This window comes from Patiria miniata, unplaced genomic scaffold, assembly GCF_015706575.1.
Source record: "Patiria miniata isolate m_02_andy unplaced genomic scaffold, ASM1570657v1 HiC_scaffold_22, whole genome shotgun sequence".
Classification (NCBI taxonomy): Eukaryota; Metazoa; Echinodermata; class Asteroidea; order Valvatida; family Asterinidae; genus Patiria; species Patiria miniata.
Window position 1 is genome coordinate 13880722 of NW_024037061.1, and position 11975 is coordinate 13892696.

Sequence of the window (11975 nt, forward strand, 5' to 3'; positions counted from 1 at the left end):
ACGTATCATCAAAATAAAGCGACATTTCGACTTCAATAGGCGATCCATGCAAACCTACTGTGTCCTTGTAAAATTACCGCGCGCTAAAGACAGGAATGGATCGATGGAAATGAACGGTTACATGGAGGAATGTTATTTTACATCACCATTTGTATACACACTGCTGTTTGCTTAACTGTCACTCTGCGTGCGGCAATTCAATTTCAAATAACTAAGTGCATGGCTTGATGTACACGTATAGTATCTTCTACGTGAAGTTCCACTATGAATTGTATTATTTTTTACAACAAATGCTGGAGTGAAACCTTCATCTCTAATTCCGAAGGAAACTGCACAATGTGTTTATAAATGCTGTTCTAATGTGCATGTAGGTAACATAATTTACAATTGGGAAATTATTTCAAACTTTCGTAATCATGCTAACAATCTGCCACCATTTATATAGGATTCCCAAAAAACAAATTACAATAAATATGCTGCAACTAAATTAGCAAAAGAAAGCTGCAAATTTCCAATATTTCACAATGTAAATACAGGAATAACAGGAAGGTACTGAGTCTGGATCTCAGCCAAGAGAATCGGACAATCGATGTGATAAATGCAAATACAGATTTTACATGTTTGAATGCAGGACTACAATGTAATTTGAAAACAGCAAAGCTTGTTATACAGGGTGTCCCCCCCCCCCAAAAAAAAAGGAACGGCATACTTCCACTACCTTGAGACTCGAACCACCTGGATGGAGAATCTTTTAAGAAGAACTACCGGTATGATACCAAGACCTCCCGATTCAGTCAAGTAGTTTTTGCTGCAAAGCCTATTTTGTGACCGACATGAGCGTTATACAAGAAGCTAATATTCTTATTTTTTGTGAAGCCATTATCTTTCACGTGGGTATTATTGCATAACAATTAACCGCTCTATCCTATTAGGATAATGTGCGGTTTAGTGATTCGTCGGGACACAATGACTCCTGACCTTGTTTCACAAAACAGGCTTCAGAACAAAAAACTACTGGACCGTACCGAATCGGGCGATCTTGGTATCATTTTTTCTTTAGAATTCCCATGCATTGGCACAGGTTGATTGAGTTTCAGGGTAGCGGAAGTACGCCGTTCTTTTTTTTTTTTTGGGGGGGGGGGGGGCAGGCATTCATATAAATGTTATTACTACTCGAAAAATACCAACTGAAATAATGTTCTCGAAACCATCCAATTTAGTTCTTTTTGCTTAATTGACGTTTAAAAATATCCAAAGAAATTAGGTTACAAGAAATAAGAAAAACAATCATGTTTGCTTTTCTCATCTTAGAAATATAAAACAGCTAGAGGAAACAAATGAGAGCTAGGGTGTGGAAAATGAGATGAGGGTTTCGAAAATCTAGAGAGTGTAGTAGAACCAACCACCTACAGGTTTAAAAGTTTGGATAAGTTTAACAACTTCTTACCTAAAATGCTGTTCAGTTCGTTGAAGTAATTGCAGGAATATGATTTGTCCGTCTGCCTTTTCGACACTGTTTCCCTGTATCTACGCTTGAGGTAACTCCATCTTTCGTGGCATTGTTCCGCACTCCTGCCAGACTTCAATTTTGCCGAAATGCCGTCCCAAATGAATCGGGTATGCACGGCGTTCCCAAATGCTGTTTGAGTTTCTTTCTGACCGACCAGCTTGATAAGCTGGAAAGTTTCGACATGACTCCAGTTACTTTTTCTGTGCCGCATTGTCTGTGATAACCAAGGCAAGAAAACATCATGAAAACATTAATATAACCACTCATCTGAACTACAGTCACAGTGAGTGGTGACCCAGATTCGGAGTCCGAGCTGTATCAGCATACATGTAAATAATATATTAATTGTTGGAATCTTTCCTTTTCTAAAAAGAGTCAAAATAAAAATAAAAATAAAACCTTACTGTGTTGCTTCTTTCTTGGACACCCCCCCCAAAAAAAAAATGAGTAAAAAACACCTGAATTTAAAACAAAACGAGAAGCCATGAATGCTGAAAGAAAAAAAAATTGCCCTACTTCATATACCCCATATATCTTTAAAATACGCAGTTTTGTCCCCTATCCTTACATGTAGGCTACTGTGTGGTTATGTGCGTAAAATTGCATCATGTACATAGTTCCGTAACAGAAAATATAAACCTAGTAAATGGTCCCAGGCGCGGCTACTCCACTGTCTGTATCCATATTTTGTGTACGGGATGTACACTTACAGTGCACTTGACCGGCACTCACCCACAATTTCTAAATTTTTGCTGCATTCTACAACTTAATTTTCACCCGAAGTGGCGCAAGGACATGTTAGTTGTTTCTGAACAAATTCATTCAACAGATTCATTCAACTTCCGCACGCTCTGGATTATTTATAACATATGATTGGGTTGGTGAACAATCATCAATCAATCACGACAAGACGCGTCGACGGAAAAAAAGAAGTGTTTCTTACCTCTGGCTCTGTCATAATGCTCGCTTTTCGCGAGGGGCATTAATAGCCAACCTATTCACCTCCTTGTGTAAAACGACTCCGCTTGCTTTTGCTGTTTTTGCAAATGTTTTTGTCAAAATCTAATGTCAAATTACTCCACGTGCGAAACAAAATGCAATGTTTATATTTCGCTGCACGACGAGAACAAGTACCTTTGACCTTGCGTAGCGCCCTCAAGAGACAGCAACCGAACAGGTTTAGCGCTTCGATCGTCACTGGCCTTGACTTCGGCTCCACGCGAGAGATTCTTGGTCGTAGATTTTGGGGATCATCCCTATCAATATGGATCCACGTTCTGCTCAGGTACATCAAGTCGTATACATGTAATGCGAGGCCAAGTTTTAAAGTATTTTTCTCAGTGACGATTGGAAGGGTCTATGACCCCAAAGCAAGCTTTGACATGAGCCACAGTATGAACGAAGCCGAGATTTCAAAAACGCAGACCGCTTCACTTTGCAGTGGCTCTAAACATTAACAAAGAATAATCTACTTTTTTTAAAAGATGAAATAAAGTTGGGGGAAAATCAGTCAGTAGGAGTAGGAGTATTTTGTTGTATTTTGCAGGCAGGGCCTACCAGATGTCTGTATTTATTTCAGAAGGCTTGACAGCTGCTTGGAAATTCAGTGGCAGACATTGACACCAGGGAAATTATAACAGGTATCTCTTTAATTGTAACTATAACAACGTAACCGTATCATCCTCATGCAACAGGTGTGGGCAGGATTACGTCAGCCGGTGAAAACAACTATTCATTTGCACGCCAGTTTTCATCGGTTGCTATATGTGTATTAAGCTGGCCTGAGGTCGACCCACGATTTGCTTGGAACCGTCGGCATTAAGCCCAAAAATTATTCTCAGGTTACAAAACTGACAAATCGTGTGATTGTCGCGGAACATGTCGCAGAAGTTGAAATTTTTCTACTCTCGCGACTGGTGATTTTTTTGAGCGCCAACTGATGCCGATCGTTTTAATATCGTCGCAGTTACACTCAGGACACACAGAATCGGCGACTGAGTTGTTCCGGGCGGTCGTAGCTCAGGCACAGCTTGATCCTGAAAAGTCAGTCGCCGACTGATCTGTGTCGTCGCAAGGTCGACATGAGGCAGGCTTTATATTAATACCATTTGGCGGAGTCCAGGCTCAAGAGCCGTCAGTTTCAAGAACATAGGTGTGGGAGCTAAAGCCAAAGTAAAAAAAAAATTGCCCCGGATGTGAGCGCCCGCCCATAGCGTCATACATGCACTGTACATTTTTGTTTAAAAATTACCGGCCAACTCAGTATCTATCTTAGCGGAATTTGTTATTGATAATGAGACTCAGCAGTGACGTTATTGAGGTCCACTTTGTAGTGGGGGGATTCAGGGGCCTCATTTTCAGGGAACTTAATGCGTCTTGGTACTTAAAAAGGCTCAACTTTGCCTCCCCGAAATTTTAAGGTTTGGGGGCTCGTGCTCCCATCTACACCCCTGGTGAGACTGCCCGATGTAGGCTTGTCCTTATTGAGGTACATGTACTACATCTTGGGCAAACTCTACAGATATGACACAGGACCATATATCAGCAAAAAAGAGAGTGTGGTTCTGGAAAAAAAACCAATAACTCGAAGTTCGCCCAATAATGAGACCACAAACGAGAAAAAATTGACAGGTTCCGGTATGAAACAGGAAACAATGAGCAGTTTTAACATACCCAGCGATATAAGGATACCATGCCAGACTCTCCCACCTCTCAATACCCTTGCATTTTGTATCAGGAATATAAAATGAGAGGGCAATGTCACAGGAAATGCATACATGAAATAGAAACGATTGGGGATGGCAGGGTATGCTCCATGGGGGTCCTTCAAGTCCAATCTCAAACCTTGAAATTCCAAACCCAACTGAAACCAGAGAACCGACGCGCGAGCACATGACTATAGTAAATGATTGACTCGTCAGGTACCTCGCTTTTTTTGTCAAGAGGGGGAGAGGGGAGCATGTGCTTTATTCAGTCTACTCTCCGCCGAAAGAGGCGATTGAATTTCGGCCTGCAAGATGTGCAAGGAGTTTGGATCTGTGTGGATTGTTCGGAGATGTTGAGTTTTTGAGTGGCTGCCTTTTCCCCGTACGGTTAAGGGCTCGGTTTGTCAGCTGATGGGGCAAAATTGCATCAACGTTCCGGTCCAGCGTTTTAATGAAGTGTCTAGTGGTCCACGACCTCGGGTTAGAACCAATAAACTTTTGACACATGACATCTTTGCTGGTAACCCGTTTTGTCAAGCAATTTATTCTCTGTGCTTAACAAATTTCCGTGCTTAATCCTAGTCGCTCCATGACATTAGCCTCTGGTCTTCAGTCTTACCACAATGGTGCAGCACCAACGACTACAGCCTTCGGCCCCGATGGTTTACATTTTAACATTAAAAACAAACGCCGGCAAAAATACATTTCCAGCAGTTTAACCCTAAAAGGGCCGGGGGGGCCGAGCTGTTATAACTTTTTAGCCTCGAGCTTTGCGCATCTTTTGATACCAAAAACATAAAAACGGTATGCTCTAAGGCGGAAAGTTTGAAAGTATACCTAATACTTTGCTTTTGAATGGTCATAAGAAATAATAAGTTAATTTTGCCATCAATTACAAAATTCCAGCAGCATGTACCAATACTCAAGACGTTGAGCATGGAAGTTCGTTTCCTGTCCCATTATTATATCAATTAAATAAAAGATACCTTTTTGGTACTTTGATCACAAGAACTCATATCAGGAGCTTGCGACACCATCACGGTGTCTTTGTCAACTGGTGTTGTTATGTGGAGGCAGTCAAATCAGCTTCCCGACGTGACAAAACTGAGCTAGACGTCTCTCACACACAAAACAAAAAAACACACACATCCCGGCCCGCGGTAAACGACAAGCGGTGATGCTAACGGAAATCCTAAACGGAAAGCCTTTAGTAAACTTCTCCATTCAGAGTAGAATCAAAGAAATCCAAGTCTTTGATACAGACGGAAGGCTTTTAACAACAAATGAATCCATACGTCCAAAAACCACCTGCTCCCAAGACAGTAATGGTCCGATCTGATTAACTCTTTGAATGGAATGCGACAGGCCGTCATCCAACAAAAACCCACTCGACGACAACCAACCACCTGGGTTCAACAGTGATTTCATTTGTTCTCTTTTGTATTCGCCCGAATTGTTGATACATGAATTTGATGTCAAGCATCTGACCAGGAAGAAGGAATACATTTATGTTCCTACACATGAAGCGCCGTTCGAACGAATGGAAAGCTCTTGATCTTTTACCTTCATTGATCACGATGTGCAGAGTGTACGATGGACTGTGAAAACATGGAACAATAATGTAAATGCTTAGTTTGTGATCCTAACAATCCCGTCACTATCATAAATCTTGTTTGGCCAACTTGTGTCTTAACATTTGCATCAGTTTTTGTTATCGAGTTAAAGTCTTCAGAGTTTAACTCTTCAATTTGTATTACTTTTCAAATTTAAACGCAGGGGTCTTATGAAAACCAGGTTTTGTTTCGCTGTTTGGGTTTACCCTTAAAGTAAAGAAATAAATAAAGTCAGCCATCATCGGTATCGGAGACGTTTTGTGTCATTGGCTTCGCCGTGTGTATCTCAGCCCACCTCCCATTTGCTTCCATGTGGATTATTTTAACTACCCAACTGTGCAAGATTCGCGTAGGAGCCTTTAATAAAGTTCATATGTCAAAGAAAATGGGGATCTCATTTCAGATATAACTGTGCCATGTATTTATTTTTTAACAGAGAAATGGGCGGTCGCGATTTCAAAATGGGTATAGTTACGCCATTAAAAATATAACATCAAAAGGACGACTGTTTTATCACTTGTTTCGAACACCCTATAGAATCATGATAAGACATCTACATGCTCGAAGTGTTTACATCATATACCCAGTAGATCTCGGTTTACAAAGTGTGACTGTGAAGTACATCATGCGATGCGACGGGCCAAATTCATGAATCGGCCATATTGGATTGAGAGTGAGGTAAAATCTAATTTGTGGAACTTGTGTTGAGAAATGAAAGTAATGACGTTACAAATTTATACCAGTCTGCTCTGATGTATAATTTACTTTTTTTTAATATTAAAAATTCTCTAATGTTTTAAGCCACATTAAAAAAAAATGAAAGTGCTGCTATGGTGAATAAATAGTCTGGCACCTGTCCATTCAACAGTTCACAATTTATGAAATACATTCAGGGAACACGACAAAAATGGCTAAATTGTGCAAACAAACTTTAAGGCCCATAGCCACGGACCAAGAACGGAATTAACAGATTTGAATCAAGCCTAGGTAGTGCGCTGGAAGTGTGCGATTGGTAGGGTGGGACTAACAACTGCATGTCCATAGACCCTTTGCTTTGCAGCCATCTTTGGAGTACATGCTTTGGTACCACAGGGATACGCACGAATTGACCTCTTGTGCATTCAAAGGTAAACTGACATTTTTCATCTTATTATTAAAAATGCTTATTCACAAAATGGTATTGCGGTTGCAGTGGCTTTATGGAATCATGCATCAAACATTGCAGGGAGAAAAAAATCCATCGTTTTTTTATGTTGCTCTGGAAAACTCTATCTGGCAAGCCTTATTAATGCAACTCGGTCGCAATAATACAGCGTTGAGTTATGAGAGCAACAGTGACATGCAAAGGAAAACTGGGACTGACATCCATCCCACTTAATTTTCATATTACATTCTTGAAAGGGGCCATTGGCATCCGTGACCGCAAAATGCTTTGGTTTCCTATGAGAAAATGTAGGTTTTGCCTCGTACATCAATCAGGCTTTCACCTGATGAGCGAAGAGCAGGCTAGGGTGCGCTTGCAATTACGCCGTATCATGAGGCACATAGATTCTGTCCACGTAATTCGCACTCTGTCTCATCATCTTTGCCTCGAGCCAGGCTAACAGATTCCACAGGTCCACAAAAGCATGTGCGGACATTTTTGAGATTTTTTTTTTCTCGCCAGAGGTAATTCTGCCAATCACATCTTTTGGGGTTTTCGAGGCTTACACACAACCGTGACGTTAGAGTATGCAATCGGGTCCGCTCGATAGTCCGACGGTTCAATAGTCCGAAGGTTTATTGATCCGAAGGTACTAGGTTCGATAGTCCGAACACACGTATTTCCCATACCCGAGGGTTCATTAGTCCCAAAATGAACTAGGCCTAAGGTTCCTGAATAATCCGAGCATTTGATGCAATAGTCCGTCCGAAGGTTCGATAATCCGAAGGTTCGATAATCCGAAGGTTCGATACTCCGAAGGTTCGATAATCCGAATGTTAATTTTTATCCGAAGGCTCGTTAGTCCACTCTGACCATACCATACTTGTGGGGTGATGTTCCTTTCAGAACACATCACCCCAATATCACTCCAGAAGAGGATCTTTAGACAAAGGGATAATGGGAACACAATGCTATAACCGCACAATTCCATCTGACTGGGATGTCCGAAGATTCGATAATCCGAAGGTTCATTGTTGTCCGAAGTAAGGTTCGTTAGGTTCGTTCGAGGGTTCATTTTTGTCCGAAGGTTCGATATTGTCCGATATGAAAACAAGGTTCAATGGTCCAAAGGTTCATCAATCCGAAAGCACACTAGATTCAATAGTTTGAATTGACACAATGTTCAAGGCTGTCGATTCGGACTATCGAACCTTCGGATTATTTAACCGTACTCTATTTTCGGACTAATGAACGCTTCGGACCATCCCACCTTCGGACTATCGAACCTTCGGGCTATCGAGCGGTAACCGTTGTTATGTGGTGTCTTCTGATTCGTGACAGTCGGAAGTAGTGTTGATTTTTTTGTTGACCGTGAACAGGCTCGAAATACCCTAAAATAAAATTTTAAAATACCCGTGAAAATCTCCTAACCAGAGGATGGCGATTGTGTTGAAAGATGTTCAAAGTAGTTAATATGCGAGCCTTGTATATAGCGTTTGTGTTGAAAGTCCAGTGCCAATAAATATCTGCTTCGTCAGTCTCTTTAATTAAGAAAAGAGCGGACCGTCCAGAACGGGAATTCCCAGCCTACGTTTTAATTTTGCTGGCATTAGATTGATGTCAACAGGGAAGCGACGGGACATATGCAAGTCATTCAACGCCATACGGTGCCTGAACGGTTTGATGAAAACGTCCCACAGAATAAATACACGGGCGTTCTGCCAGACCAGCCGGTGTAAATTAAATTTGAACGAGCGTGTTGTACCAGAATACCAAATAAAACCATATTTCACTTGTGACAAAACAATGTTTTGCTCAGAATACTTAATGTCATTGCAGCATTAACCCGGGAATCCGTAGGTGGTTTAACATACGGCGGGACTGCAGATTAGATCGCTTAGATATGCAGTAAAGTATAGGCCAGTTAAATTTTCAATAAATTTCTTTTGCTTCAATGAACCATCGCGAACAAATGGCATTAAAGACACCAGATAAAATACGGTCTGTTACCTCAATCGTTGTATGGCATTTCAACTTGAAAAGGGTCGAAGCCCTCACATTTCCTTATCGATTGAATGAGTGATAGTCTAAGATAATAGCCAGAAGTCACTGTTAATAGAAAAGACGGGAAAAGCACGTAGGACAAGGCTAGCCAAGGGACAAAAAAATAGCGGCACTCGAATATCTGCACCACAGGTGTAATTCCCCCTGATTCCAATAATGATTTCATTTGAAAGACAAAAACAGGCTCGTCACGGAAGAAGAAACCGTCCCTTGTCGGAAATGGTAACCCGGGATCGGTACCCGAAGGGGGCAATATACGCTGTAACATCTAGACGGGCTTTTCATTAATATAATGGCCCAAGTGTTTACGTTAATTCCTCTGTCTTGTCTTAGGGAAAATGAGTTCGCCTCGTTTAGCAATTTGTACACCCAACTGGAGCCACTATTGAGCTGTACACACTCGACACCAAGGACACGGTCGGCCCAGAGTAGCCAACCACCGCAAGACAGTTAGATTCCTGACCATTTAATTTAAAATGTTGAATAAATTTGAGTGATACAACATCCCTGGGAGGAGGCAGGTATTATTTTCTGTACCGGCCTGCCTAAAGGGGATACCTACAGTTGCATCTGTGCTGCGCACGTTGGCCTTTTACTTATCTTTTCTTTTCGGGGTCCGTGTCAGACTTGTGTCGATATCTGGCGCCGGGGTGATGGCGGCCACAAACGACAGTATGGGCCTTAATTTGATATCGGTGAGTAGTGGATGGTTCTTCGGGCGTGCATACACCGAACGGGAACAAAACGTAGATGGGAAACGCTAATGTAGGACGGCACTTAGTTGAGCTACCCTCTCTGCACTATTGGGGTTTTTGGTTCGTCATACTACCAGTATGTTGTTACGCGAAGGTAAAACACGTACAAATCTATAGTAAATCCCGCAGGATAAGAGCATCGATTGGTAAATGTGTACATACGAGATTTGACTAATCATACACGTCGCAAGAGTGCATGACACGAGGGACTTGACCATGTGTGAACCAACCATGCGCTCTGGCGACCTCATGCTCATATGCCCATATCTATATGTCCGGTAGTAACACCGGACGCAGATAGGTCAGGCGCATTGTCCGATACGGCTACGGCTATTCTCTACACACCAATGTTAAAAAAAAGCCGTAACCGAAATAATTAACGATTTGGACGTGGACTGGGGAAAAATACCCACGGTATCATCGGAAAAGATAATGCCAGCTGGCAGTTTGCATGGGAGTTCACGAATCTGGGTCGAGTCTCCCGAGATTTTAAAGTCTTCATGTCCATGCAAGACAATATGAAATTCAACTTCCAACGACAAGAGCCTTTTAATCCATTAACGATGACGTCAGGTTGCATCCAGTCCGCGAGTGCATGGTGTAAAAACAGCGTACGCCCTGTTCAATATGCAAATCACCCATGATACCTGCATTATACGGGCGAAATGACTAACTATAGAACCTGAAAGTTGACCCCTGGTGGCGCGCTTCTGGACCCCTCAAATAGGAAAATTAGCGTGTAAAAGTCGGAGTCTTTGAAATTATTTTTTGAACATTGCTTTATAAAGAAAAATACCCTTCTAGCATCTCAATTTAGGGAAACTGAAAAATCGCATGACTCGTACAAAAATTAAAATTTATGAAATATTTTGTGGCGGTCATTGGGTAAAAACTGAAACCTAAATAGGAGACTAAAATGTGTTTTGGGACACACAGTTTGTTTTAATCAACTTGAGGACTGATTATCATTTACAAAAAAATCTAAAATGACCGTTGATAACAACTGTATTCAAGCAAGCCCGACTAAGTCTATAGAATCCATCGGATGTGGGTAGGCGAATCTTCACGTCGTTATCATTTTCGTTTTCACGCAAGTAAGCGATGTGAAAACTAACGTGATCGAACAAGGAGACCTTTGGTACGAAAGTGCCGAATGTGAAAGGTCGTAAGTGAAATTCGTTTGTACCCATCTCCAATGATTTCTCATCATTTTGTTCTTGTGGTATGCCAACTGATAAAATTCCAACATGAATGTTTCTTGTGGTGATTACGGTTAGAAATCATTCTGTCAAAAATTATAGCAAGAGAAAGGGCAACCCCGTGTAAAATGCCTATAGAAAAGCCACGGAGCTCTATTAGCATTTGGCTGAAGGAAAGTCAGAACACATTTTGGCTGTAACTGTTAAAATGCTAACACACTGTGTTAGCTCTTCACATGCAGTAAAGTAATACCGATGTTGTCAGAACAAAAGTTGTCATTCAAAATGTCTGTCCTTCAAAAATATTGATTTCTTATAGGTTATAGTTTAGAAAGACGTATAATCCACCTTTAAAAGCCAAATGCATGACACTCCAACTAATCAGTAATGGATTTATCCCGGTTCATTGAATGCATTTTCAAAAAAAAGTGCAATGTACAAGTGTTCTCCATCACAGGCCATGTCAGTTGCCACTTCATCCGGCCCCACGCTGCAGCAGCGGATGATAAATATTTGCACACGATCGATCGTCCTCAAGGAAATAAACTAATGAACATGTGGCATGTGGCCCTTCCTGTGGACTCAAAATGTTCTGCCACTCAAATGTCAAAATTTACAATTATTCACGGAAAGCACACTCGAAATCGGTCCAGGAGTCGCGGTTTAAGCGGTATTTGACGAGGACAGTCATGTATGTACACTTAGCCGCCGAGGTGTATTATTATTCAGTGTGAAGATGAGACATTTGGCGCTCGCGCTCTGTGCACCATTGGATGCTGGTACATGGTAATCAATATCCGGATAACTTTGACAGACAAGGACTCCTATAACGTCATTATTGGTGGACGTAATGTGCGAATGTATTCTTAACCTGATGTCCATGTTTAAACTCGTTTTGCTTTATGGATTTACAGTTGGTGCCTTTCCACAGAATGTCAAGTTTGAATTGTATTTAATATGAAGGGAATAATGCTTAATTTATCTA